General features: G+C 37.6%; 1 long non-coding RNA gene and 1 pseudogene across 2 annotated transcripts in view; one reads left to right on the top strand and one right to left on the bottom strand.

Moving 5' to 3' along the window:
• LOC307186940 overlaps positions 1-24412 on the bottom strand; it is a 73924-nt gene extending 49512 nt beyond the window's left edge. Inside the window, exon 1 of the long non-coding RNA XR_013828514.1 lies at positions 23939-24412. This is a non-coding gene — a long non-coding RNA (uncharacterized lncRNA). The remainder of the gene's footprint in view (positions 1-23938) is intronic.
• On the top strand, positions 5439-6345 carry LOC307187046 (developmental pluripotency-associated protein 4-like; annotated as a pseudogene). The gene has a single exon. The product of its transcript is annotated as a developmental pluripotency-associated protein 4-like (transcript).
• Positions 24413-26355: the final 1943 nt, after the last annotated feature.

Genomic DNA, 26355 nt, shown 5'->3' with positions numbered 1-26355 from the left:
TCACTAGCTGGCTTTTACCAACCTCAATGCTGACCTCAGGGTCAGAAAATGAAGTTTTTTTCTTGTTCTGCTAATGAGTGACCTCTACCAATTAATTCACCTCTCTGAACTTCAGAATGTGACAAGGCCATCAGACAAGAATATCATGCCATGAGTAGCACGCCAAAAACAGCAGAAGAAATATTAAAATGCCAATCAATCCATTTGCTATATATCATGCTGACTGTAATCAAAATCAGTAACATACATTCTGTCTACTATGTGAAAAGTTCCATGCTAGGTCTGATATCGAGCTACCCTATATCATGATAATTTCTGTGAATCTTAAAACACCACTGAAGGTTTCCTGTATTAAATATTAGGAACACGTCCAAAGGGAACTGCTTCTAATTACTTTTCTTTGAAAATTTCCCTCCTCCTTAAACTTCCTCATTAACTTAGCTATTTGCTTCCCTGGTTATAAAAGCAGCTGAGGCAAAAGAGCCACATTTACCGTATGGTGATGAGTTTTACAGAATCAATTTTTAATTTTAAAATGCCTAATTTGGAAAGCAAGAGAAGTATACAGTTAAAACAAATTACAACTAATAGTGATTATATCGAGGAAAAAAATTATCTTGGTATCTCCAGTGTCTTACATCTCTTACAAAACAAATTGCAGGTACCTTCATATTTAATTGTTATCTATAGATTTTTCTGCTGTTAATATTCTCTTGTAACAGGGAAGTTGGCAAAGATCAGTTGTGTGATATGAATCTTGAGAGAAAGGTACGGTTTATTCTAATTTTGTTTCCAGAGTTTTGAGGCATTTCATTAAAAGTAATTTCTAAGTGATACTCACAAACACATGTAATCACATATCCATACACATGTATCCACTAACCACAAATACACTCCGTAGGGTATGGTAAGAGATTGTGACTGTCATTTTTGATTTAGTGTTTTCAACTCTATGTTTCAACCCAATACATCATTTCCCTCTTAGTTGCCTCCCATAAGATATCAACTGTAAATCCCTGATTAAAAGCAGTGAAAGGAAAGTGAAAAGAGGTAATTTCTTCCATTAATTCTTTGGAAAAATAAAAAATTAGTCCAATCAAAAATAAGGATACATCAGTCTGATCAGAGCCCCCTTAGGGATGAATTTCATCTCTGATAAAGAAAAGTCCCTGCTTGATTGGCTTGGCCCATTCATCCTGCCTTGAATGCAAATGTGAAAGCTTACTTCTTGAAGCTGATGTGGCCATCAGACAATAAGCTTAAAGAAAAAAATCAACATGTTCAGCATGGCAGAACAGAAATTAGTAGAAGTCTAGATACTCGATGTCATCAAAAACAATCCAACTTGGAACCAAGTCCTTGAAAATATATTGTTATATGGGGTTATTAGATAGCTTCTTTGCTTAAGCTATGATTTCTCAGGTATTCTGACACCCTGAAGCCAGACCTCTTATACAAAGCAATATCAACCATTACATGAGCTAATGGCATGTAGCAAGGGTTATATGAGTTTTTCTTTGTTGTTGTTTTTATTATCTGAGCTCAGAACACTTACATCTGTATGACTATTCAACCACCTCACTTGGCTGTCTAAGCACTTCAAACTTAATATACGAAAGCCCAAAGATTTTCTACCTCCAAACTCACTTCTTCCTAAGTCTCCTCCACCATTAGCACTGTTGCTCAGGCCAAAAACCTGAGACATTTTTTATTACACTTTCTCTCAATCCTTAGTTTCAACAAATAAATATAATTGTTGGCATTACCCAAAAATATCATCCAAATCTGATTATTCTTTATTATCCCAACTTCTGTCATCCTAGTCCAAGCTCTAGTCTACCCTTATCCTGCCAGTATTGTTCCTGCTTTCACTTTTAGGCGGCATGCTCCACACAAGAGCTAGAATGATCTACTTCAAATATAAGATAGATCATGTTGCTTCCCTATTTAGACATCAATGGCATTTCACCACTCTTAGAATATAATTCAAACATTTACTTGGTCTGTGGATTTCATAGACAACTTCTTTGACTTTCTCTCTTCCTACTTTTTCATTCGACTTCAGTAACACTAGACTAGACTTACTGGTATTCCTTGAAGACAACAATTCTTCCCTGACTCAGGAACTTTCCATTTGCTGTTTCTTCACCCTGGAGTGCCCTTTGCCCACACCTTGGTATGGCTTACTGCCTCCCTTCGTTCAGGGATTTGCCCAAATATCATCTGAACAGATGGTGTCCCTCAATGACCCTATTTAAAATAGCGTGGTAGAAGCAGAAAATAGTAGATTTGGATTAAAGTACCACAGAATCTTGAGACTTGATTAGTATTATTGAGAAAAGTCTCTGAAGACTTTTGCATCACACTTTTCTTATCAGTAAAATGGGTAAAAATAATGCCTGATCATAAAGTATGGCAAAATTCTAAGTACACATCTGCGTGAAAATGGCTCATTAACCACAGTAAAGATGTAAGATTCTATTTCATAAGTGATTGCAACTAATTGGGAGCAATATTTCACTGACAATAGTAATGTGGCAAAACCGTATATACGCCTATATTGATATGACACTTTGGATTTTACAACTTCACAAATGGTTATACGGAGATCCTCAAAATGATGACAATAAAAATATTAGACTATTAAAATCATTTATGTATGAGAAAACTGAGCCACTATACAGTGAACTAACTTGCATTCACAGCCTAGAAGTATTAGATTTTATACTTATTCCAACATTTTTACAACTAAAGGTTTAATACCTTTTGTGTAACACCATACAGGAGGTCTAAATGCCAAAGAGGAAGATATAAACCTAAATATTCTACTAAGATCCATGCTGACAAATTATGAATTATTGAGTAATGTCTAATGTGTTGATACAAATACTGAACCATTCCTACTTACACAAGGAAAGAGATTTTTTTTTTCATTGCTACAATTATCAAAGCAAAGAAATTGGAAATGGTTTGGAGAGAGTTTATAGTATTCTTTGGAGTTCCTGAGTTTGATCATCACAAATGAGAGGCTTTCACAGACCATAAAATTAACTTCCTCCATTGTCACTTGCCCAGTTGCACAAGACAACCTACACGTCTTTGTTAATTGGATGAAGTAAGTTTGCTATATTTTCCTTTCTTCCTCACAAGCGACACAAGCTGTGTGACGTTTTCCAAAGGGAAAACCCTCGACTAGATTCACTGCTGACAAGCTGTCAAAGCAGTGTACAGCCAAGGTTCCGAGGAGTGAATATAAGTGAACATTGCCACCCTAAGCACAATATGTAATCGGGAAAATTCTCCAAGTTACTTGAGTATATCTTTCAGAGAATTTTTTATACATTAGTATCGTAGGCATGAGAAATACTGTGGGGCTATTCAAACCTTATTCTACAATTGTCCAGGAAGCGTCATGCTTTAAGTCCAATGATTCTAGAATATGCTTTTCAGGATCATGGATTCAAACTTTAGCACGTTATTATCAGAAAAATCTGCACACGACACCAAGTTTTCAGTTTAAAAATGTGTCTTTGTTCCTTGTTTGAATTTATATTGTGCAAGATTCAGTACTAGATACCAAGGAAGACACAGAGATAATTGTTGCTTTTCTAACCTATGGTGGTTATGGTCTAATAGGAGTGATGAGACATTGATGTAGATAACCTTATCTACATAAGGTTGCATTTACATATCTAGAATGAAAAGTAATAATTTCTATAAAAGCAGAAGAGAGTATAAAGTTTAGGAAGTTTAGAGTAATTATGACTCATCATAGATTTGGGGTTGTAGAGCTGGAAGGTAATTAAAGATTATTTAGCCTAGTCTCCTCATTTTTGATATGAGGAAATCAGAACCCTGGGTGGAAAAGTAATTTCTCCTAACTCATACAGCTAATTAGTAACAGAGCCAGAAGGAAAGTTAAGTTCTCCAAGTTCTCTGTCTTTTGATACTTATAGGAACAGATGTTCACAATAGTTAAGAATAACAACCTTGGGGCTCAGTAGGGCTGAACACCTGGATGTTTTTAATATCAGGCCACCTTCACCACTTAGAATCTTGGCCAGCGTCTCATGCTGCATCCAACTCTAACTGTTCCAATGGGAGCTCTTCAGGGAAACAGACCAAAGCATCAAGAAAAGAAATAAAAACCAATTCTAGCCTTCAACAATCGAAAACAACATCTAACTTGTAAATTGTGTTGTAGCTCAGGATTCTGCCTCTTCTTAACTCTATCTATGACCTTTAATACTAGTGCCTCGAACCTCTGTCATGGTGACACATAAATCTGGATATCCTGACCAGTCTTCTTTCTAGTACCCAGGTTCATACCGCCTATTGGACAGTTACACGTAGATATTTAATCTGTACTTCAAACATAAAATATGTAAAACTGATTGCATTATTTCCCTTACCTTACATGTTTCTCTAGTTTTATTCCTTCTCCCAGTGTAATTAGAAATGCAAAATTCCTTATATCCTCCTCTGTGAAAGCTTCCCTGGCTCTTCTTTCCTCTAAGCTCTACCACTTCCTAAATATGACAAGTTTATTACAGTCCCTGGGGGTTACCATCTTCAATTATAAAATAGGGATTATAATTTCATTTACCCTCATAAGATCATTATGGTGGGATCATGGTGGCTACTGGATAACTTCTTCTGCTTAGTTATTTTTATCTTACTTTCTACATTTTCTATAAAGGGCATGCATTTAACTTTAAAAATAGCAAAACAAAAAACCTCACAACATTAAAGCAAAAAATATATCAAGAGCATTTGTTTCATGTCATTTTGTGATTATTTTGACCCAAAAGTAAAATATGCCCACTGTTTTAAGTTCAAAGCGTAATCACTGAATATATAATAAAAAGTAAGTCCCTCCATCCCTGGCAGAAAAATTGTGTTCAGCAAAATTAATTTCCTCTTTTCCTGGGCACACAGCCAAATCACTACACTGGCATACACAAGGTATGGTCTTGTGATAAGTTCCTAGCCAATAAGTAAAAGTGTATTGTGTCACCTCCAGGCCTTCCCATAAAAACCTCCCACATGCCATTCTCTGTGATCTTTGCCCTTCTTTCAGCTGAATTTTAATATCCAAGAAAACTTTGGAAGCCACAGGGAAAAGAGACTACAAACATGATCACCTTGAGTTCCTGAATGACTAGATGAAGTAAGAGATGGTGACCTCCATCATTACAGTTAGTGCAGAACCTCCATGAGTTGATAAGTGAAAAAAAAATTCACTTCTGTTGCATTTGAGTCATTATACAATCTGCAGTCTATATGTTACAACAGTAAGCCAATTTGAAATACATTTGGCTTCCCGAATGAACTGCTTATGGTAATTGGAATAGACCACGTTTTTTTCTGTGATAAAGAGAACCCGAAATGAAGAAGTAAGGAGAGTCTCCGTTTTATCAACCTTGAAATTTCTGAGCATGGAGAGTGCAGACAACCAGGAGTGCAACTCCACAAAGAAGGCAGAGGAAGAATATATGAGTTGCAAATTCCAACTTACATCAGTAGATGCCGAAGAGGGACAGGGGGCTTCTAGTAAACCAGATATACTAGAAAACTCAGCAAAGGGGACCAAAAGAAAAAGATCTATAAAAGATAACAGAACTTGCTGTCCACGAAAAATGCCACAATGTTGTGACAGTGTGAAACCTCAGAAGACAATGCCAATTCTTCCTTTACCTTCTATAGTGCCACCTGTCAATCTGATTCACAGGGACGTTGTGTGCGCTTGGTGCCAGCAGTTAAAACTAAGCACCAAAGGCCTGAAACTAGACGGATCTAAAGAACTCTGTGAACATGCCTACCCTCATCAAAAAACATTCCTGCCACAGCCAAGGAGGCCAGGATCCTATCATCTCCATCGAGAAGAAAATCAAAGTTGGACAAGGGTGAACTACCTCTGGAATGTTCTGATAAACAGATGTCTTTTGAAGGGGCTGTTCCTCCTGAGGAGGAAGCACCTGCCCTTGAAGGAGCTCCCGCTCTTCAGGGAGTTGTATCAACGTCCGCCCCTGACCTGGAAGCTGTGTTTGCCTCTTGGAGCAGAATTGCAGCCAGGGCCGTGAAGATGGAGTTGGAGCAATCACAAGAGACCTGTGGGGTCTGGTGGTGCATGGTTCAGAGGAGAGTTCTCCCTGCTAACACAGTGGGCTGGGTTCATTTACAATTTCATACTGGACAGGCTTGGGTACCTGATAAACGAAGCAGGGTGTCTGCACTCTTCTTGTTACCTGCCGGCAATTTTCCACACCTCCACACCTGGAGGACAATATGCTGTCGCCTGAGTGTGTACACAGGAATAAAGTATTAACGAAAAACCTGCCGTGAGATTACAACACCAGTAAAAAGGGTACAGCTATGATTATAATTAATGATAGAGAAGAGACTACAAATCAACTCCACGGCGCCATTTGACAGCTGAACTCCGCTCCGCACTCTCCATGATTCCCGCTTACAGGGTGCACAGCCTGCTTACGGGGTTGCATGAAAAAAGCCTGTGAACTGACAAAAGTGGAAGTGGCTATCTCTCCAAAGATTCCCAGCCCTAAGGGAGCAGAAGAGAAAGGAGATGGAGACATTTAAAAAATGCCAATTCGCTGAATGGAATTAATGTACTTGAAAGTGCGTCAAGTAAATTTCTACATTGGGCAAGATGGGGCTTATAGGCAAAAGTCCAAATTTGGTTATGTACCCCTTAACCAAGCATTCAACCTTATCATCACCAGGAATGGTAAGAGCAGCGATGGGTTTCCTGATGTCATACAATATATCACTGATAATATTCTTACTCCAAAGAATCTTTTCACAAGGAGGCAATCAGTCCTGATTATGCCTCTTGTCTCAGCATAATTAAGTGAGCTTACCTTGTTTTGGATGGCAGGTACTTAGATGCACCCACATGTAAATATTCACAGAGCTATGCACTTAAGATGTCTGTATTTTACTTATATGTAAATTACATATAATTTTTTTAAGTGTCCTATATTGAATGATGAATTGCAGTGCCTCTAGTAAAAAGGCAACTAGAAAATTTTGAAATTAAAGCTTTTATTTTAAAATGAAAGAAAAAAAAAAAGAAAACCCCAAATCCATAATAGTTTAACACAGTAAGCACTTATTTTTTGTTCCTACAAACTTCTTGCCAGTCCTGGTTACCCTCAGGCAGATATTTTATATGTGTCAGCCACCCAAACTGTTTTTATCTTGTGGCTCACATTTTCAACACAAGATCCTTGCTTGAATACAGAGGGAGAGACTGGTGAGTTTTAAGAGGGCTTTTCATTTTTGTCAGCTCAAAAGTCACTCCCAGTCACATTTTATTTGCCAGAACTAGTTTCGTCGCTCTAGATAAATGCAAGAAGTTTGGAAAGTATAATCGTCTGTATGTCCAAGAAGGAAAAGAGAACTGGATATAAGTGAATACTAGTCATGTCTACCACACAACTGCATCTATTTCATGCAAGCATATTCATAAAATATTAGATAAATGAGAGTCTACTATAGACAGTGTTTGACGTCCATAGTAGATGTAGATGCAGCGTTTGATGTCTATAGTAGAGTCTACTATAGTAGCGTTTGATGTTGTATGCTTTTTTTATAGAATATATTTTGCAGATAACAATGTAGACCATTCTATAAACAAGGTCCTACTGTATAGCACAGAGAACTATAGTCAATATCCTATGATAACTCACAACGGAAAAGAATATAGAAAAGAATGTATATATATGCATAACAATCACTTTGCTGTACAGCAGAAATGAATACAACATTGTAAATCAACTACACTTCAAAGAAAAGAGATATAGATCATTTCTTCTTTTTAAAAAATAAATAAATTTATTTATTTTTGGCTGCGTTGGGTCTTCGTTGCTGCGCGCGGGTTTTCTCTAGTTGCGGCGAGCAGGGGCTACTCTTCGTTGCGGTGTGTGGGCTTCTCACTGAGGTGGCTTCTCTTGTTGTGGAGCACGGGCTCTAAGCTCACGGGCTTCAGTAGTTGTGGCGTGCAGGCTTCAGTAGTTGTGGCATGTGGGTTCAGTAGTTGTGGTGCACAGGCATAGCTGCTCTGCAGCTTGTGGGATCTTCCCAGACCAGGGCTCGAACCTGTGTCCCCGGCATTGGCAGGCAAATTCTTAACCACTGCACCCACAGGGAAGCCCCAATCATTTTTTAAGTGCTGCATTTTTAAAATATGTCCCTTACTGGTGGACGTTTAACTTACTCCAAATATTTTCTATTGCGAATAAACGTTTCTATTGCAGTGAATGTTCTTTGTGTATGTACAGGACTATCAATGGGATAAATTCCTAGAAATAAATTTGCTAGGCTATATTTGCATTTTTAATTTTGATATACATTTTCATGATTATAAAATTTATAATTTCCTCTCAATGACTTTGCATCAATTTACATTCTTACCAACAGTTTATAAGGGCATTTGTTTCCCTTCAATCTTGCAAACATAACATATTAGCAAAATCATGTGAAGAGGGTATCATGTAATCTACATATTAGCCCATCATATATTTATATTTAACTAAATCAACTTTTCTCAACATTTATTTTATTTCAGAATTATTACAAATGTTGCATATAAAAATCTACCCACATTGTGATTATTTTATTAGAATTCACTTTTAGAAATGGAATTACTAGATTCAAGAGTGTGAAATACTTTTAAGTTTCTTAACACATCAAATTGCTTTACAAAAGGTTTTACCAATTTACACTACCACCAGAGTTAGATGAGGGCCCATCTTACTGCGCCTTCATCAATATTAGTTTTTACAATATTTCAGTCTTTGAAAACTTCCATACATAAGGCCAGTAATGGAATTTGATATATGCCATCTCTGAAATGACTAACTCATGAGAGATTATCGTGGCAGATACCGTTATCAAAAATACTCTAGGGGGAAAATTTCTTTTTAATTGAACATCCTTTTAAAATTTAGCATCCTTTCTCTGGGGAAATCACACTTCCCAAGTTGCATGTGGTTCTTGTGAAGATGTCAATCGTATAATCCTGATGCAAGATTCCCCTATCTCCCACTGTGGCCAAGTGCCCCAAGCTGTGCCAATTCAAGATCTTCTTTAATATTGATAGAACCTAGAGTAAAGGAATCCCCACCTCCTTTTATGGGTTGCTTAACTGAGAGGAAATGATATGAGAGCTGCCAGGGTGTATGTCTTATTTAAAATATGAATAATGAAATCTTCTGCAGAATGAAGTTGAGGAAAAATAAGCAAAGAGGAGTGCATAATTCCTGCCCTAGATGCTTTGTTTTTCTATAGCTTTTCCTTTTAGCTTCTGAACTACCCTATTCTTCCCAGCCAGTGAGCTTTTTTTTTTCTGGTATAAGCTAATTTAAGTTCCTGCCATTTGAGACTGAAATAATCCTAACTAATACGTACACTAAAGCAGTACACTTAACTCCTTCTTTGCTAATTTGCATTCTAATAACCAGAATGTCATTCAGCATACACAGTACAAATCTTACTAAATTTCATAAAGAAAGCAGCGTTAAATCTACAAGTGCCTCACAAATAATCAAGGAAAGATTTTTGCGAGCTAAGTATGATTTTAATATTATTCATTTAATTGAAATGTATTATTAAAAGTTGCCCATCCTTTTTGAATATAAAGGATACTTTAAAATTTGATAAGCCAAAACCTACTAGCTTCTAACACTGTTGGCTACCTGTTTCAGAAGTTTGTCACTTGGTACTCTTTAAGATAAAAATGAGAGTCAGCAGGCTACATTTTGGAGTAAGCCTTAGACTAAGAAGTAGAGGCTTGAGTCTGGACATCTAACTAACCTCATTTGAATGACTTCTAGAGTCCCTCCTGGTCCCCACATTGTAACTAATACAAATTTGGTAGTAAATTTCATTTCAAAGTAGCAAGTCTATTTCTAATTCAATCCAATTTATGTTGCAAGAATAATACATTGTCTTGATTTACTCCCCAATTCATATAAAAATACACTAAACATTTTAGAAATCTGCTTTTATCTACTTCATTTAAGTCACAGTGTTGTGTTTCTGAATAGCTTATGTCAATTTAAGCATTATGTACAATTTGACACTTTAAAATTATTAGTAGCAAAGTTATATTACTAGTGGACCAGAGCACATCTATACAGAAAAGCCCCTAGTTATATTAAAAAGTGTGTAATTATATTTTTAGATTTTTTTACAAGAACCCTGGTTTTAAATATCTTTTATTTAAATAATCATACCATTTGCTATATTGCAGTTGAATATGTAGATATGGACAATTTTTTAGAAAGAAATTAAATCAAGTTTCCTTTGGGAATACAATTGGTTTGCCTTGATATGGATTTCTTTAAGCTAGCGTACTACAATTGTGTTCTTCCTTTCTCTATTTTTCATTTCACCAAGTATTAGAAAATGAAATGATGTTACAACAGAAACTACTTTTTGCAAACAGAGTTAGAGTAACGGTTCCAATTATCTACCAGTTTTCCAGCCACATTAATACAATTCTATTAATAAAAAAACCCTGAGCCTTTCCTGGGTGCAAGACCATGTATCAGATATCACAGAAGATAAGAAGATGAAACAGAGGCAGCCATATTCTCAGGTTAATACACTGTCCAACAAAATGGAAAAATCCATGGAGACAAAAGGATTAATTCAGTCATTACATGTTTATTGAGCATCTGTTGTCTCCAGTCACCATTCTAAAGGGCTGTGAATACAGTGGTGCATGATGTAGGCAAGGTGTCAGCAGACAGGGAGTGTACATTTTAATGAGGGAGACATACACTAAGTAGTGCTAGGGAGTAAAGTGCGATGATAGAACAGCCAGTGACTGGGAGGTGACTTTACCTTGTATGGCCAGAGAAGATCTCTTGGCTGTGGCAGAATGTAAGTTAAGACTTGGATGACAAGAGTCAACCAGAAAGAACTGAAGAAAATATTCCAGGATGAGTGAACAATTAGTGCAAGGCCTCAAGGCCTTTATTATAAGACATATACTATACAGTATATAGTAAAAGTAAGAGTATGCTAAGGTACCCTAGGACAGGAAGCTATGGGAACTCAGAGGTTCAAGAAGAAATATGTGGAAGTGGAGATAGGGGATTTGTGAAAAAATCCAAATGAACCTCAAGTTTCAGTAGGTTGTCATCAAAGGGACATGTGTGTCAAGGTCAAGGAATAGAACTCGTTTTAGAGATCTGCTGTATAACATAGTGTCTATAATTAACAATAGAGTGTTGTGCACTTAAAAACTTGTTAAAAGAATAGCTATCATGGGGCTTCCCTGGTGGGAAGTGGTTGAGAGTCCACCTGTGGTTGGGAGTCCGCCTGCCGATGCAGGGGACACGGGTTCGTGCCCCAGTCCGGGAAGATCCCACATGCTGTGGAGCGGCTGGGCCCGTGAGCCATGGCCGCTGAGCCTGCGCCTCCGGAGCCTGTGCTCTGCAACGGGAGAGGCCACAGCAGTGAGAGGCCTGCGTACAGCAAAAAAAAAAAAAAAAAAAAAAAAAACCTTGGAATTATATCCTCGTTTCCCCCGTCCAAAGAGACTGATTTTTAATATTCATTTCACAGTCTGAGAAACAAAGATATATTCTCATTACCTGAAATTTTCAAATATTTGAGTGAACTCAGGCAACTACAACACAATACGAAGCCTATTAGATGTAGTTTGTTAAAATGAATACTTAAGGTATCAAAATATGTGAATTACTTTCATATTTTGTAAGTAGAGATGATTTAAGGTCATTTCTTTAAATAATATCAGACTCATTCCCTTGCATTCAGATATGCTTTCTAAAAGGTCAAAAAAAAAAAAGTGGGGTTTGTAAGATTTGGTGCAATATAGATGCTCTATCTAAAATATCGTACTCTCCTATAGTTTACTCAGCATTTTTTAACTTTAGCTTAATTTTGCCTAAAAACACAATGTAAAAATGTGCAGATACAACCTTTGAATATTGCATGAAAAAAAGTTTAAATGTTGGTAGGAGTTGAGGAGAAGATATAAGACCCTTTTTATATCTCTTTGCTTTGATTAGATTAAGGATGATTGCGATAACATGTTTTTAATTACCCACATCTCTGCCTGCTTATCTATCAACCTAACCACCAGCAAAACCAAATATCTGCAGTGAAGACACACAGTGAGTGGTCTGATAATCTGGGCTCGGTGTCAGCCATGTCCTCTCCAGCACTGAAGCCTCAGAAGGTACTTAACATAATTTTAAGAAAACGTAGCATATTCAATGTTTCTTCAGTTCCCCTAAACTCCTTGTTGATTAGATCCAATTACAAATTCCCCCATATGATTTACAAATATCTGTTTTAAATTATCAATTTTAATTATTTGTGCTTTAGAAGTACTAACCAGGGAGGAGAAACGAAAAGAAAGAAATTAGGGAAGAAGCCTCTATTTTATTTCTAAAGAAAGTAATGCTGGAGGTTACAATTAATATTCCTTTCAAATATAGTACTTCTTTTTGAGAGGGATAAAAACACATAAGTAATTAATACACACTGTCCCAAAATAAAATAAAACTTTCAAAAATCAAAATATTTATGATGTTTTCCCAACTGTTTGTTTTTAGAGACCGGGACCGGTTTGCCTGTCTCTCTCAACTCAGAAGGTGATGTCTCACACACTGTCCTTGCTGAGTTCAATAAATCTGACACTCGTCCTGCTGAGCTGATGTAATTCACATCTCACCTCACTTCAATTTGTCTGAATTCCTTTGATCACAGTTGCCATATATCCTAATACTTTTATTTATAACTAAGGAAAACACTTTGGATGCTGTCTTCGGCTTTCTTCCAAAATGCCAAAAGCTGACACATTTTAATTCAATAGCTAACCCCTCATAGCTTAATCACTTCAAGTACATTATGATATTTATTTTATATATTTTTAAGTTGCTAATAGTTGTCTACCCTTTCAAAAGAGATATTTTTTCTTCCTGCAATCAAATTGCCTGTCTTTCTCTATGCTGGAAGTTGTTATTCATCCTTTGATAAAGCAAGGCGATTCAAAGCCAGCGAAGCCAACCTAACACTTTGATCACATCACACTGACATCTGAGATGCAGTACCTCAAAATGTGGCTTTAAAAGATCCAGATACCTCAGGTAGAATTATGGCAAAAAGCCTTCCTACAACTAGTCTGTTTAGGCCACAAGTTGTTTTCTTTTTATCTCTAACTTTAACCTTTTAGACAGATATAGGACATTGACATTCTGTAAGTTTCCCAGCTCTTGCTATAGGGAGAAAGATGTCTTCATAAATCTCTCCCAGAAGCGCATGGCCATTTAAACTGTTAGAGCTAGAAATTGTGTGATATAATTGTAGTAATATTGCTCAACCAGTGATTCCTAGCATGATCTTACGTAAATCACTTCACCTTTCTCATTCTTATCCTTTTTTTCACTTGTGGAGTGAATGGAAATTATGGTTCTCTCTTTTTTCTTGCATGGGATAGACTAGAGGGATAACATGAGAGAAACAGCATGCTACAGTGCTGTAAGGGATTACTGAAAAGGAGAATGTAGTAAAAAAAACACTAGTAAGAATAAGTAAGAACAGTCTCCAAAACGTGATAAAAATGTGACTAATTGTATATGTTTCAGCTGAGTGTAATGTATATGATTATCTTTGAAATGAGACAGATCTGGGTATTCTTGATTTGACTGTATCATGGTGAGCATCTCCAATTTTAGCTTACAAAAGTTTTCATCAAGCATACATAACTATTGTTTATACTTCAGAAATCGTGCTCCAGGAAAACAAATAAATTAGACCCAGACACAACTGAAGAAATTTCAAGAAGAATTAAGTAGCTTCCTTAATTCAAATTTATGTATATTATTAATCTTATACTATATTTAATGAGCAAGTAAAGTTATATATGCTGACTTTCTGTCCTAGCTTTTTCAGAATTGGTTGTGTTAATTGTCAGTATAAAATCCTAAGCCAGAAAAGTTTCTGAAATGTTTTTATTCACTTCAAAAATAAAATTGAGTAGAGCCCATAATGGCCATTGAAATACATTTAAGTATTTAATTCATTAATTTTTGTGTATGGTGTAAAATAAGACTCTAGTTCTTTGGCGTGTGGGTATCCAGTTTTCCAACACCACTTATTGAACAGACTCTCCTTTCCCCATCAGATATTCTTGGTGTCCTTTTCAAATATTAGTTGACCATTTATGAGTAGGTTTATTTTAGGGCTCTCTATTCTGTTCCAGTGATCTGTATATCTGTTTTTATGCCAGTGCCATACTGTTTTGACTACTATAGCCTTGTAATAGTTTGAAATTAAGAAGTATGGTGCCTCAAGCTTTGTTCTTCTTTCTCATGGTTGCTATATAAAAAAGGCAGGAACACTTCCAAATTCATTTTATGAGGCCAGCATTACCCTGATACCAAGTCAGATAAGAACACTACAAGAAAGTACAAAAAAGAACAAAAAATTACAAGCCAATATCCCAAATGAATATAGAAGCAAAAATCCTCAACAAAATACTAGCAAGCCAAATTAAACAGCACATTAAAAAAATCATGCACCATGATCTAGTGAGATTTATTCTTGGAATGCAAGGATGGTTCAACATGTGCAAATCAATAAATGTAAACACCACATTAACAGAATAAAACATAAAAATCACATGATAATCTCAGTAGATTCAGAAAAACCATTGACAACATTCAACCTCATTTCATGATAAAAACTCTCAACAAATTAGCTATGGAAGAAATGTACCTTAACAAAATAAGGGCCATACATTACAAGACCACAGATAACATCATACAAGATGGCAAATACCTGAAAGTTTCTCTTCTAAGAACAGGGACAAGACAACGGTGTCCACTTTCACCACCTTTATTCAACATAACACTGGAAGTCATAGCCAGAACAATTAGGCAAGAGAAAGAAATAACAGGTATACAAATCAAAAAAGAAGTTAGGGACTTCCCTAGTGGGGCAGTGGTTAAGAGTCCACATTCCCAATGCAGGGGGCCCAGGTTCGATCCCTGGTCAGGGAACTAGATCCCACATGCACGCTGCAACTAAGAGTTCGCATGCCACAACTAAGGAGCCTGCCTGCCACAACTAAGGAGCCAGTGAGCTGCAACTAAGACCCAGCACAACCAAATAAATAAATAAATATTTAAGAAAAAGAAGTTAAATTGTTTCTGTTTGCAGCTGACCTGATACTATAAATAGAAAACACTGAACACTCCACCAAAAAAAAACTGTTGTAAGTAATAAAGGAATTCAGTAAGTTTCAGGGTACAAAATCAACATACAAAAATCAGTCACATTTTTCTATACTAACACAAACTATTAGAAAAAGAAATTAAGAAACAACCTCATTTACAATAGTGCCAAAAAGAATGAAATACTTAGGAATAATTTTAACGAAAAAGTTAAAGACCTGTACACTGAAAACTATAAGATATTAATGAGATAACTGAAGACAAAAATAAATGGAAAGATTTCTCATGTTCATGAACTGCAATAATTAATACTGTTAAAATTTCTCTTCTAGCCAAAGCCAACTACAGATTCATGCAATCTCCATCAAACTTCCAATGGCACATTTTACAGAAATAGAAAAAAGCATCCTAAAGTTCATATGGAACTGCAAAAGACCCCACAGAGCCAAGGCAATATCTTAACCCCATAAATATTATATCACTTCAATGCTAAAGCAATTGAAGAAATTAATAAACTGCATACCTCAGGGGAAAATCTGAGATACTACCAGTAGACCTTTCATGTCATCACTTTAAGATTTAATCAGTTGATAGAAATCAACTGATATAGACAGTTTTATCTATGCCAATTTTCCTACCTTAATGTCCTCCTTTGATTAATGCTATTGGGTTTTTCATACTTTAGAACAAACAGAGTAAATCTTTGTTTTTCATATTTTAGAAGGAGCAGTGCTTAAGTTATGAGAAGTCTCCTTTAAGATTTTTAACAAAAGCTTAGACTCTTTTCTTGGGAATGTTTATTTATTAATTTATTCATTCAATACACATGTTAAATTCTAGTAAGTACTGGGTATTATTATAAACGCTGAATAGAGCAATAAGCTGAAAAGCTGAAAATCCCCTTTATTCTAGTAATAGGAGAAAGACCAGTCAGAAACAAAATAATAAAAAGATTATTGCAGATATTGATAAATAAGCAGATTTAGAAGATGAAGGAAATAAACAGATTAATGAGATGGAGAATAACTGTGAGAGGAAAATTCCTGTAGCTACATAGTATTAGGGAAGACACCCCTAAGAATTTTCTTTGAAAGCTAAAACCTGAAGGGTAAGGAGAATTCCAGGAAGAGGAAGTAAATTTAAGCCTTCAGTGATGAGAAGGACTGGATACATTTAAGAGACAGAAGAGACAACTGTGGCTGGATCATGAGAAGGATAGAAAATGATACGAGTATGGAGATATAAGCTGGGAGCATTGTGTTTTAGGTTCTTGAAGACAGTGATAAGTAATCTGCAATTAAATTTAAGTTTGATGGGATGTTGCTGAAGGCTAGTAAGCATGATCCTGTCCTATTAACATTTTTTTTTTTTTTGGCCATGCTGCAGCATGCAGGTTCTTAGTTCGCCTGACCAGGGATCGAACCCACACCCCCTGCAGTGGAAGCACAAAGTCTTAACCACTGGACGCCCCAGGGCAATCCCCCTTTTAACATTTTTAAAAGATCTCTTCTCTTCTCTTCTCTCTCTCTTTCTCTCTCTCTCTCTCTTTTTGTGTGGAGGTACAAAAGTACAAACAAGAAGACCATTTAGTAAGTGATTCTAGTTGATCTGATGTGAGAGGATCTTGGCTGTGGGCTAAGGTGATAAGTGTAAAAATAAATAGAACTGGAAAAATTCACGTTGGCAGAGATACCCAGAATTTTTTCTAGATTTATTTGGAAGATAAGACAAAGGAGAAACCAAAAAGATGCCTAGATTTTTGTCTGTACCAAATATGTGATGGTGATAGTAGTTCCATGTACAAAAAGGAGACAGCCTGGTGCATGAATGAAAAAATCAGGAATTTTTACTTTGCATCTGTGTGTGTGTGTGTATGTATACACACACATACATATATAATAGACATATTATATATATGCTAATAGTCAATTGAATATAAGAGTCTGGAGCTTAGAAAAGAAGATGTAAATTTGGAATATATCAGCATAAAGTCATAGACGTAAAGGTGCTTATTTAGAATAGAAAACTTGATTATAAAGAAAAGGACACAAGTGATGTAACATTTAAAAGACTCATAGAAAGGGAAGATCTCATAAGGGTTTTGTAAAAATGGAACCTAGATCTTCCAATAGCCAATACTGGAACAACTGGAACAACAAAATAAAGTAGTTTTGGATTATAACCAAAATTATAAAACAAATATCCATGAGTCCATACTGATATACATACATACATACATGTGGCAGAAAATAGACAAATCTCCTATGCAGAATCCTAAATAATTTATCTAGAAACTCCATTCTACAGCAGATGAACCATAACCCCCACTCCTTATGTGTATGTTGCACATGGTGAATTCCTTCCAAAGGGCTATATAAAAAGGGAAAAATAGAGTAATTTTACAATTAACCAGACATTCAGATTAACCAGACATTCACTAGTTTAGTCAATGACAAAAAATTAACATCAAAAGTGACAAATTAGGTTGTCAGTACACCCATGATATGATGTGATGAGAATGATATTCTATGCCATTTTTAAATTTTAACTTTGTGGTCTTCCTCTCAAACACCCATAACTCCAGTCCAATCATGAAAAACACATCAGACAAATACCACTGACAAACATTCTTCAAAATACCTGGCAGGTACTCCTTAAAACTGTCAAGGTCATCAAAAACAAGGAAAGTTTGAGAAACTGTCATAGTCAAGAGGAATCAGAGGAGACATGATGTAAGCAGAAGGATAGAAATAATAAAGATAAGTGTAGAAATAAAATGAAACTAGAAAACAGGCAAATAATAAAACATTAACAAAACCAAAACTTAATTCTTTGGAAGGATAAATAAAATTATCAATCCCCTAAACAGACCAATCAAGGCGGGAAGAAAAGGAAAAATCAATATCATGAATAAAAGAGGGATTTTTTTGCTACTGTTCCTATAGACATTAAAAGGATAATAAGAAAATAATATGAACACCAGTATGCAAAAAATTCAGCAATATGAAAAACATCATGGCAACAAATTCAACAATTTAGATGAAATGAAAAATATCCTTGAAAAATATAACGTGAAAGTTGACTCAACAATAATGAGAAAATCTGAATATTTTATATGTACATTTTAAAATTACATTATCAAGAACCTTTACACAAATAAAACCCTATGCCCAAATAATTTCGAGTGTGAATTATATTAAAAATCCAAGAAAGAAATAATGCCAATATTATACAATCTTTTCCAGAAAATAGAGGAAGAAGGCACTGCCCAAATCAATTTATGAGGTTAATATAAACCTAATAGTAAATCATCACAAAGACATTTTAACAAAAAATAATTATGACTCAATATCCCTCATGAACATAGACACAAAAACTCTAACAAAATATTATAAAATTAAAACCAATAATATATAAAATTATAATACAATATAAACAATTAAATTTCATCCCAGAAATGCAAGGTTGACTTAACAATCAAACATCAATTCATGTAATGCACTATATATTCCCAGAAAAAAGAAAAAAAGTGACAGTTTCAATATATGCCATTGACAAACTTCAATACCCATTCATGATAAAACTCTAGCAAAGCGGGAATAATAGTAGCATCACCCAAAAACGTTATCACTAATGTTGTACTTAATAGTGATAGACTAAACAGCTGCCACTTAAGATCAGGAACAAAGCAAAGAAGCTCACTTTGTTTCTAGTCAACACTGTATTGGAGGTCCTATCAATTGGAATATGTAAAGTGTAAGCAATAAAATATATAAAGTTCAGCAATAAAGAAGTAAAACTGTTCCTTTTAGGAGATGTCGTTTTTGCTTATATAAAAAAAAATCCCAACAAATCTACAAAACAACTGTTAAAACCAGTGAGTGAATTTAAAAAGATTACAGGATAGAGAGTTAGTATAAAGAACTATTTTCCATGTGAATATACTAACAGCAAGTAAATGCAAAGCAAAAACTTTAAAAACTTCCATTTACAAGAGAAAAATATAGCAAGGAAAACCAAGATCTCTACACTAAAACTTACAAAATATTGTTGAGAGAAATTAAAGAAGGTCCAAATAAGTGGAACAATATATTTTGTAAATGGATTGAAAGACTCAGTTATTGTTAAAATGTAAATTCTCCAAAAAAATTGTCTATACTTTCAATGCAGTTTCAATGCAAAACCCTTTAGGCTTTTTTTCTGTTGAACATGACAAGCTGATTCTAAAATTTGTACGAAAATGTGAAAGACCTGGCATTACCTTGCTAAGCACTTTCTTAAAAAGGAAAACAAAGTTAGAATAATTATATACTTAATCTGAAGATTTAAACAGAAATCAAGACACTTGGGAGTGGCAAAAGTTTAAACATATAGAACAATGGAACAAAAACCCAGCGTTCAGAAATAGGCCCGCACAATTTAGTTAGTTGATTTTTGGCAAAGGTGTTGAAGCAAAAATAGAAACGAGACTTTTCTGACAAACAAGGAAAATAAGGAAACAATGAACAGGCTGGGGAAACAACATAAACAGGCCTGAAAGACTTAAGCAATCTTGGTTATTCTTTAGCTGTTATTACTAACAAACACTTGTAATTAGACTTGTCCTTCCCAAAGCTGATTACTCTCTGACTCCATACAAATTACCCTTTGCACCTGGCATTTCTTCTCACCCTACACTCCCTTGTAGCACTCTTCATTTCAGAAAGAAGGTCACCGGCCGATAAGGGACACCAGACCCAGCTGCTGAGCTGCCTGATGCCAGCTTTGACCGTGAATTTTCAGAAGAAAAGAAATTCAGGATCTTCACCACTTTGATCCTTATCATATATCCTGGACTGTGAGCCCCACGTATAAAATCTTCTCCGATTCCCCAAGGAGGAGAGCATAGTTCTTGAGGCGTTAGCCTACTGTGTCTTCCCTTTGCCTGGCAAAGAAAATAAAAAGCTTCTCTATTTCTTATCTTCCAATTCTCTGTATCCGTATTTTTATTCAGCATCGGTGCACAGGGAGACAGATTTGGCAACAAAGGTGCCAAGACAATTCAATAGGTAAAAGAAATAAATACTGCTGTAACAATTAGATTTCCATATAGATTTTTTTAAATAAGAGATCTTTATTTCATACCATACACCGGAAACTGTTCATAGATCTAAATCCACGGCCTAAAGTTATAACATTTCTAGAGGGGTTAAGCAAAGTTTTCTTAAAACACAAGCAAAAACACTGAAAAATTGAACTTAATCAAAACTTAAAATGTTTGCTCCTTAAAGCCACTGTTAATAAAACCAAAGGGCAACCCATAGCCTGGGAAATAATACTTACAACACATATATCAGACAAAGGACACGCACGTATCCAGAAGATACCAAGAACTCTTATAACTAGAAAATGAAAACAACCGAGTAAAAATGGCCAAAGGATTTGAAAAACCACATCACCAAGGAAGATACAAAAATGGCCAATAAGCACTTGAAAAGATTCTTGACATGAGCCATTGGTGAAAAGCAAATTAAAACCATAATGGAATGACACTACGGAAGTTTTTAAATGACTGTGATTAAATAAAGACTGGAAAAAAAAATGTGTCGGTTAGTATGTAAGAGCAACTGGACCTCACATACACCATTGGTGAGAATTATAGCCAGTCACAAAAGGTGGGGTCATCATGGGAGAAAAAGTTTGAAGGCTCCACATTCTTTTCAGAGAAAACATCTTTAAAAAGAAATATCTTTATATCCCAGTTCAAATAAAACCTCTTTTAACTTCATTCATTTGCCACCCGTCTCTTCCACCAAGCTACCCAAAGTATTCCCTCATTCTACTTTTTAAAAACCTTCTATGTATCATCATTACCTTGCTAAACAATGAAGTAAAAAGTAGTAGCCAAGACACACATTCCTGTTTTGTGAGGTGTGTGTTTTCAAAATATTTGCTTAGTTTATATTTCTATTGCAGCACGGTTACAGTATTTTACATTTAGCATATGTGTGTCTGTATTCTCCACTACGTCCCTGGTTGACTATCAAAAAGTAGAGATGTTAACTTGCTTTTTTGTCTTTTTTTATTCCACCACCCAGCATAGTGCTTGGCACACAGTACATACTACAAGGGAAGAAAGAAGGGAAGGAAGGAAGAAGTGAAACCAAGCAAGACCCTGTGCGATCCTCCTGGGAACAAAAGCCTTTCTTGATTTCTGTTCCATTCGGCGAGCTTTTGTAGGATCAGTATGACACGATTTAAGCTAACACATTTTGTAAGGGCTGCCCAAGAGGGGGCAAAGATAAAAATCTGCAAATGAAGTTTTCCCTCTACCGGCAAGATGTGGGGAGGTGGTCCTTGTCCAAATTCCAGAAAGCATCCCATCCCCTTCACCTTAGCCCATAGCGGCTGTCTTTGAAATTAACTGACTTAATCTTAGATGTTTTTTAGAAACATTTCAGAACGGCCGATGAGAGCAAGAATTCAAGGTTCTTAACTATACATCTCCTGTATCATGTAGATGGCGACGGGACTTACACAAGACACCTGGAGCTGAAGATTAATCACTGACACCCCTTCCCCCTTTTTGACTCTCTGTTCTGTCTTCCCCTGTAAAAGCCCTTTGCCTGAGCCGAGATGTTAAGATGGTTTTCTAAAGACACAAGTCCACCATCTTCTTGGTTAGCTGGCTTTCTCCAATGAAGTGGCTTTCCTTGCCTCAAACCTTGTCACTCAACTTATTGGCCCGTCAGGCAGCGAGCAGCTGAACCTGGTTTCGGTAGCAAGAGGAACAGCCCTTTTAGTTTAGTCTTCTACCTTATCCACTTGAATATTTTCCAGAATCTGACATCAACAACATTTCTATAAGATTATGAAGACAGCACAGTTTCAAAATAAATAAATCTGCCTCCCCAAAAGCTTACACTGGGCACTGGGTTCATTCTGAAGGAATTATCCAATTAATTTGACATTTAGCCAGAAGACGCTCTACCAAGCTAAAAGCCAGTTTAGACCATATTAGCAGCTATCTCGCAGGGCTACAAGTTCTCCTTTGTGCCTGTGTGTATAAAATTCCGGCTGAGAATCTGGCTTAGAGACCAGCTGGGCCACCGTCTTCCCAAGCCAGTCTTCTAGCCAAATGCTTAAGTGAAGGAGGCTACCCGCTCCAGGTTGAACAACTGCCTTATTCTCCTCTCAGCCTTCAAACCGTAGCTAGTTATGTTGGTTCACAACCTCAGAATTTTCCCAGTGAAACTTGAAATTTCCCCCTGTACCAGGACAGCAAGGAGAGACAGAAGGAAGGGGCAGACCACTCCAAATGGGCAGGTGGCAGGTTTGTAAGCAAGAGACTTACATGTGAGGCTGGTCTTTGGTGGGCCACAAGATGAGTAGACCTCCGAATCTGTCTACCAGAATCTTCAAAGTTTACAGAGAAGCCGTAACAGAGTTTAGTCACGTATACAGTCCAGATGGTTTCAATAACACATTACTCTCTCAACGCAAAGTGGCTCCTGGTGCAGGAGCAGTGGTCAGAATGTACGTTCCAAGGACAGAGGAAGGAGAAAGGAGCCTCTGGGTTACCCAGACAGTCCCGTCCTCTTGATAACCCCCTCCAACATAGTAACATGGTCTGCTGTGCATTCCATACTACATACAACAAACCGAATGTCTGAATCCACCTTATGAACTCCTTTAAATCTTTCCAGAAAGATCCTCTTTTCTTGATGTGCTGTGTAACCTAGCAGGACCCTATGGGGACTTCCTGGGAAAGACCCTTCCCCCATATCCTCTGGTTTAGCTCCCCTCTGTAGTACCCAGATAATAGTATCTCATGCATATTTCCTGAGTTTTTCAGATGCTAAAACCACCACCAAATGGAAGAAATTAACTACTTGATGATCCTGAGCACACAGCTCCCGAACCATTGGTGCCTAAGGACTGATAATGTTAATCGTTCTGTTACCTCAACATTAACCAATCAGAGAATTGTGCATGAGCTGATCACATATCCTAGGGACATCCCTCCCTCATCTGGCCTTTAAAACGCTTTGCTGAAACCATTCAGGAAGTTTGGAGTTTTGGAGGGGTGTGAGGCCTCCTTTATCCTTGCTTGGCCCTGTAATAAAACGTTCTCTGCTCCAAACTCTGACATTTCCGTATTGTTTGGTCTCACTGTGCTGTAACAGCTGGAGTTAATAAGAAAGAAAGAATGTAACTCTCTTGCATATTCCTCACCACTGTTATTTGAGATTTTATAGTGTTGCTTCAAAATTAGTTACAAATGAAACAGAAAGCCAAGCAGTCACTGCTTCAGAAATCAAGAAATAAAGAGAGGGAAGATGGCGGAAGAATAAGACGTGGAGATCACCTTCCTCCCCACAGATACACCAGAAATACATCTACATGTGGAACAACTCCTACAGAACACCTAACTGAACGCTGGCAGAAGACCTCAGACCTCCCAAAAGGCAAGAAACCCCCCGCCACGTACCTGGATAGGGCAAAAGAATAAACAGAGACAAAAGGAGAGGGACGGGCCCTGCACCAGTGGGAGAGGGCTGTGAAGGAGAAAAAACTTCCAAACACTAGGAAGCCCCTTCGCAGGCGGAGACTGCGGGAGGCGGAGGGGGGAGCTTCGAAGCCGCGGAGGAGAGCACAGCAACGGGTGCGGAGGGCAAAGCGGGGAGATTCCCGCCAGAGGATCGGCGCTTACCAGCACTCACCAGGCCGAGAGGCTTGTCTGCTCACCCGCCGGGGCGGGCGGGGCTGGGAGCTGAGGCTCGGGCTTCGGTCGGAGCGCAGGGAGAGGACTGGGATGGCGGCCTGAACACAGCCTGCAGGGGGTTAGTGCGCCGCGCCTAGCCGGGAGGGAGTCCGGGGAAAAGTCTGGACCTGCTGAAGAGGCAAGAGACTTTTTCTTCCCTCTTTGTTTCCTGGTGCGTGAGGAGACGGGATTAAGAGCGCTGCTTAAAGGAGCTCCAGAGACGGGCGCGAGCCGCGGCTAAAAGCGCGGACCCCAGAGACGGGCATGAGACGCTAAGGCTGCTGCTGCCGCCACCAAGAAGCCTGTGTGCGAGCACCCCCCTTCCGGGGAGCCTGTCCAGCCTGCCACTGCCACGGTCCCAGGATCCAGGGACAACTTCCCCAGTAGAACGCACGGCGCGCCTCAGGCTGGTGCAACGTCATGCCGGCCTCTGCCGCCGCAAGCCAGCCCCGCACTCCGTGCCCCTCCCTCCCCTCAGCCTGAGTGAGCCAGAGCCCGCGAATCAGCGGCTCCTTTAACCCCGTCCTGTCTGAGCGAAGAACAGACGCCTTCCGGCGACCTACACACAGAGGCGGGGCCAAATCCAAAGCTGAGCCCCGGGGAGCTGTGAGAACAAAGAAGAGAAAGGGAAATCTCTCCCAGCAGCCTCAGAAGCAGCGGTTTAAAGCTCCACAATCAACTTGATGTCTGTGGAATACATGAATAGACAACGAATCATCCCAAATTGAGGAGGTGGACTTTGACAGCAAAATTTATGCTGTAGAGCTTTGTTTCCACCATTTGTCCTAGGGTTCTATCCATCCGTTTTTCTTGTGTTTATTTTTTTAATTTTTTTCTTTTTTTCTTAATAATTATTTTTTATTTTAATAACTTTATTATATTTTATCTTACTTTATTTTACTTTATCATCTTTCTTTGTTTCCTTCCTTTCCTCCTTCCTTCCTTCCTCCCTCCCTCCCTCCTTTCTTTCTTTCTTTCTTTCTTTCTTTCTTTCTACTTCTACTAATTCTTTCTTTCTACTTTTTCTCCCTTTTATTCTGAGCTGTGTAGATGAAAGGCTCTTGGTGCTGCAGCCAGGAGACAGTGCTGTGCCTCTGAGGTGGGAGAGCCAACTTCAGGACACTGGTCCCCAAGAGACCTCCCAGCTCCACATAATGTCAAACAGCAAAAATCTCCCAGAGATCTCCATCTCAACACCAGCACCCAGCTTCACTCAACCACCAGCAAGCTACAGTGCTGGACATCCTATGCCAAACAACTAGCATGACAGGAACACAACACCACCAATTAGCAGAGAGGCTGCCTAAAATCATAATAAGTTCACAGACACCCCAAAACACACGACCAGATGTGGACCTGCTCACCAGAAAGAAAATATCCAGCCTCATCCACCAGAACACAGGCACTAGTCCCCTCCACCAGGAAGCCTACACAACCCACTGAACCAACCTTAGCCACTGGGGACAGACACCAAAAACAACGGGAACTATGAGCCTGCAGCCTGCAAAAAGGAGACCCCAAACACAGTAAGATAAGCAAAATGAGAAGACAGAAAAACACACAGCAGATGAAGGAGCAAGATAAAAACCCACCAGACCTAACAAATGAAGAGGAAATAGGCAGTCTACCTGAAAAAGAATTCAGAATAATGATAGTAAAGATGATCCAAAATCTTGGAAATAGAATGGACAAAATGCAAGAAACATTTAACAAGGAACTAAAGAACTACAGATGAAACAAACAATGATGAACAACACAATAAATGAAATTAAAAACACTCTAGATGGGATGAATAGCAGAATAACTGAGGCAGAAGAACGGATAAGTGACCTGGAAGATAAAATAATGGAAATAACTACTGCAGAGCAGAATAAAGAAAAAAGAATGAAAAGAACTGAGGACAGTCTCAGAGACCTCTGGGACAACATTAAATGCACCAACATTCAAATTATAGGTGATCCAGAAGAAGAAGAGAAAAATAAAGTGACTGAGAAAATATCTGAAGAGATTAGAGTTGAAAACTTCCCTAATATGGGAAAGGAAATAGTTAATCAAGTCCAGGAAGCATAGTGAGTCCCATATAGGATAAATCCAAGGAGAACTATGCCAAGACACATATTAATCAAACTGTCAAAAATTAAATACAAAGAAAACATATTAAAAGCAGCAAGGGATAAACAACAAATAACACACAAGGGAATCCCCATAAGGTTAACAGCTGATCTTTCAGCAGAAACTCTGCAAGCCAGAAGGGAGTGGCAGGACATATTTAAAGTGATGAAGGAGAAAAAACTGCAACCAAGATTACTCTACCCAGCAGGGATCTCATTCAGATTTGATGGAGAAATTAAAACCTTTACAGACAAGCAAAAGCTG

This window comes from Stenella coeruleoalba, assembly GCF_951394435.1.
Source record: "Stenella coeruleoalba genome assembly, chromosome: 5".
Lineage (NCBI taxonomy): Eukaryota > Metazoa > Chordata > Mammalia > Artiodactyla > Delphinidae > Stenella > Stenella coeruleoalba.
The sequence above is the reverse complement of the archived record's forward strand: the minus strand, read 5'-3'. Positions and strand labels throughout refer to the sequence as shown.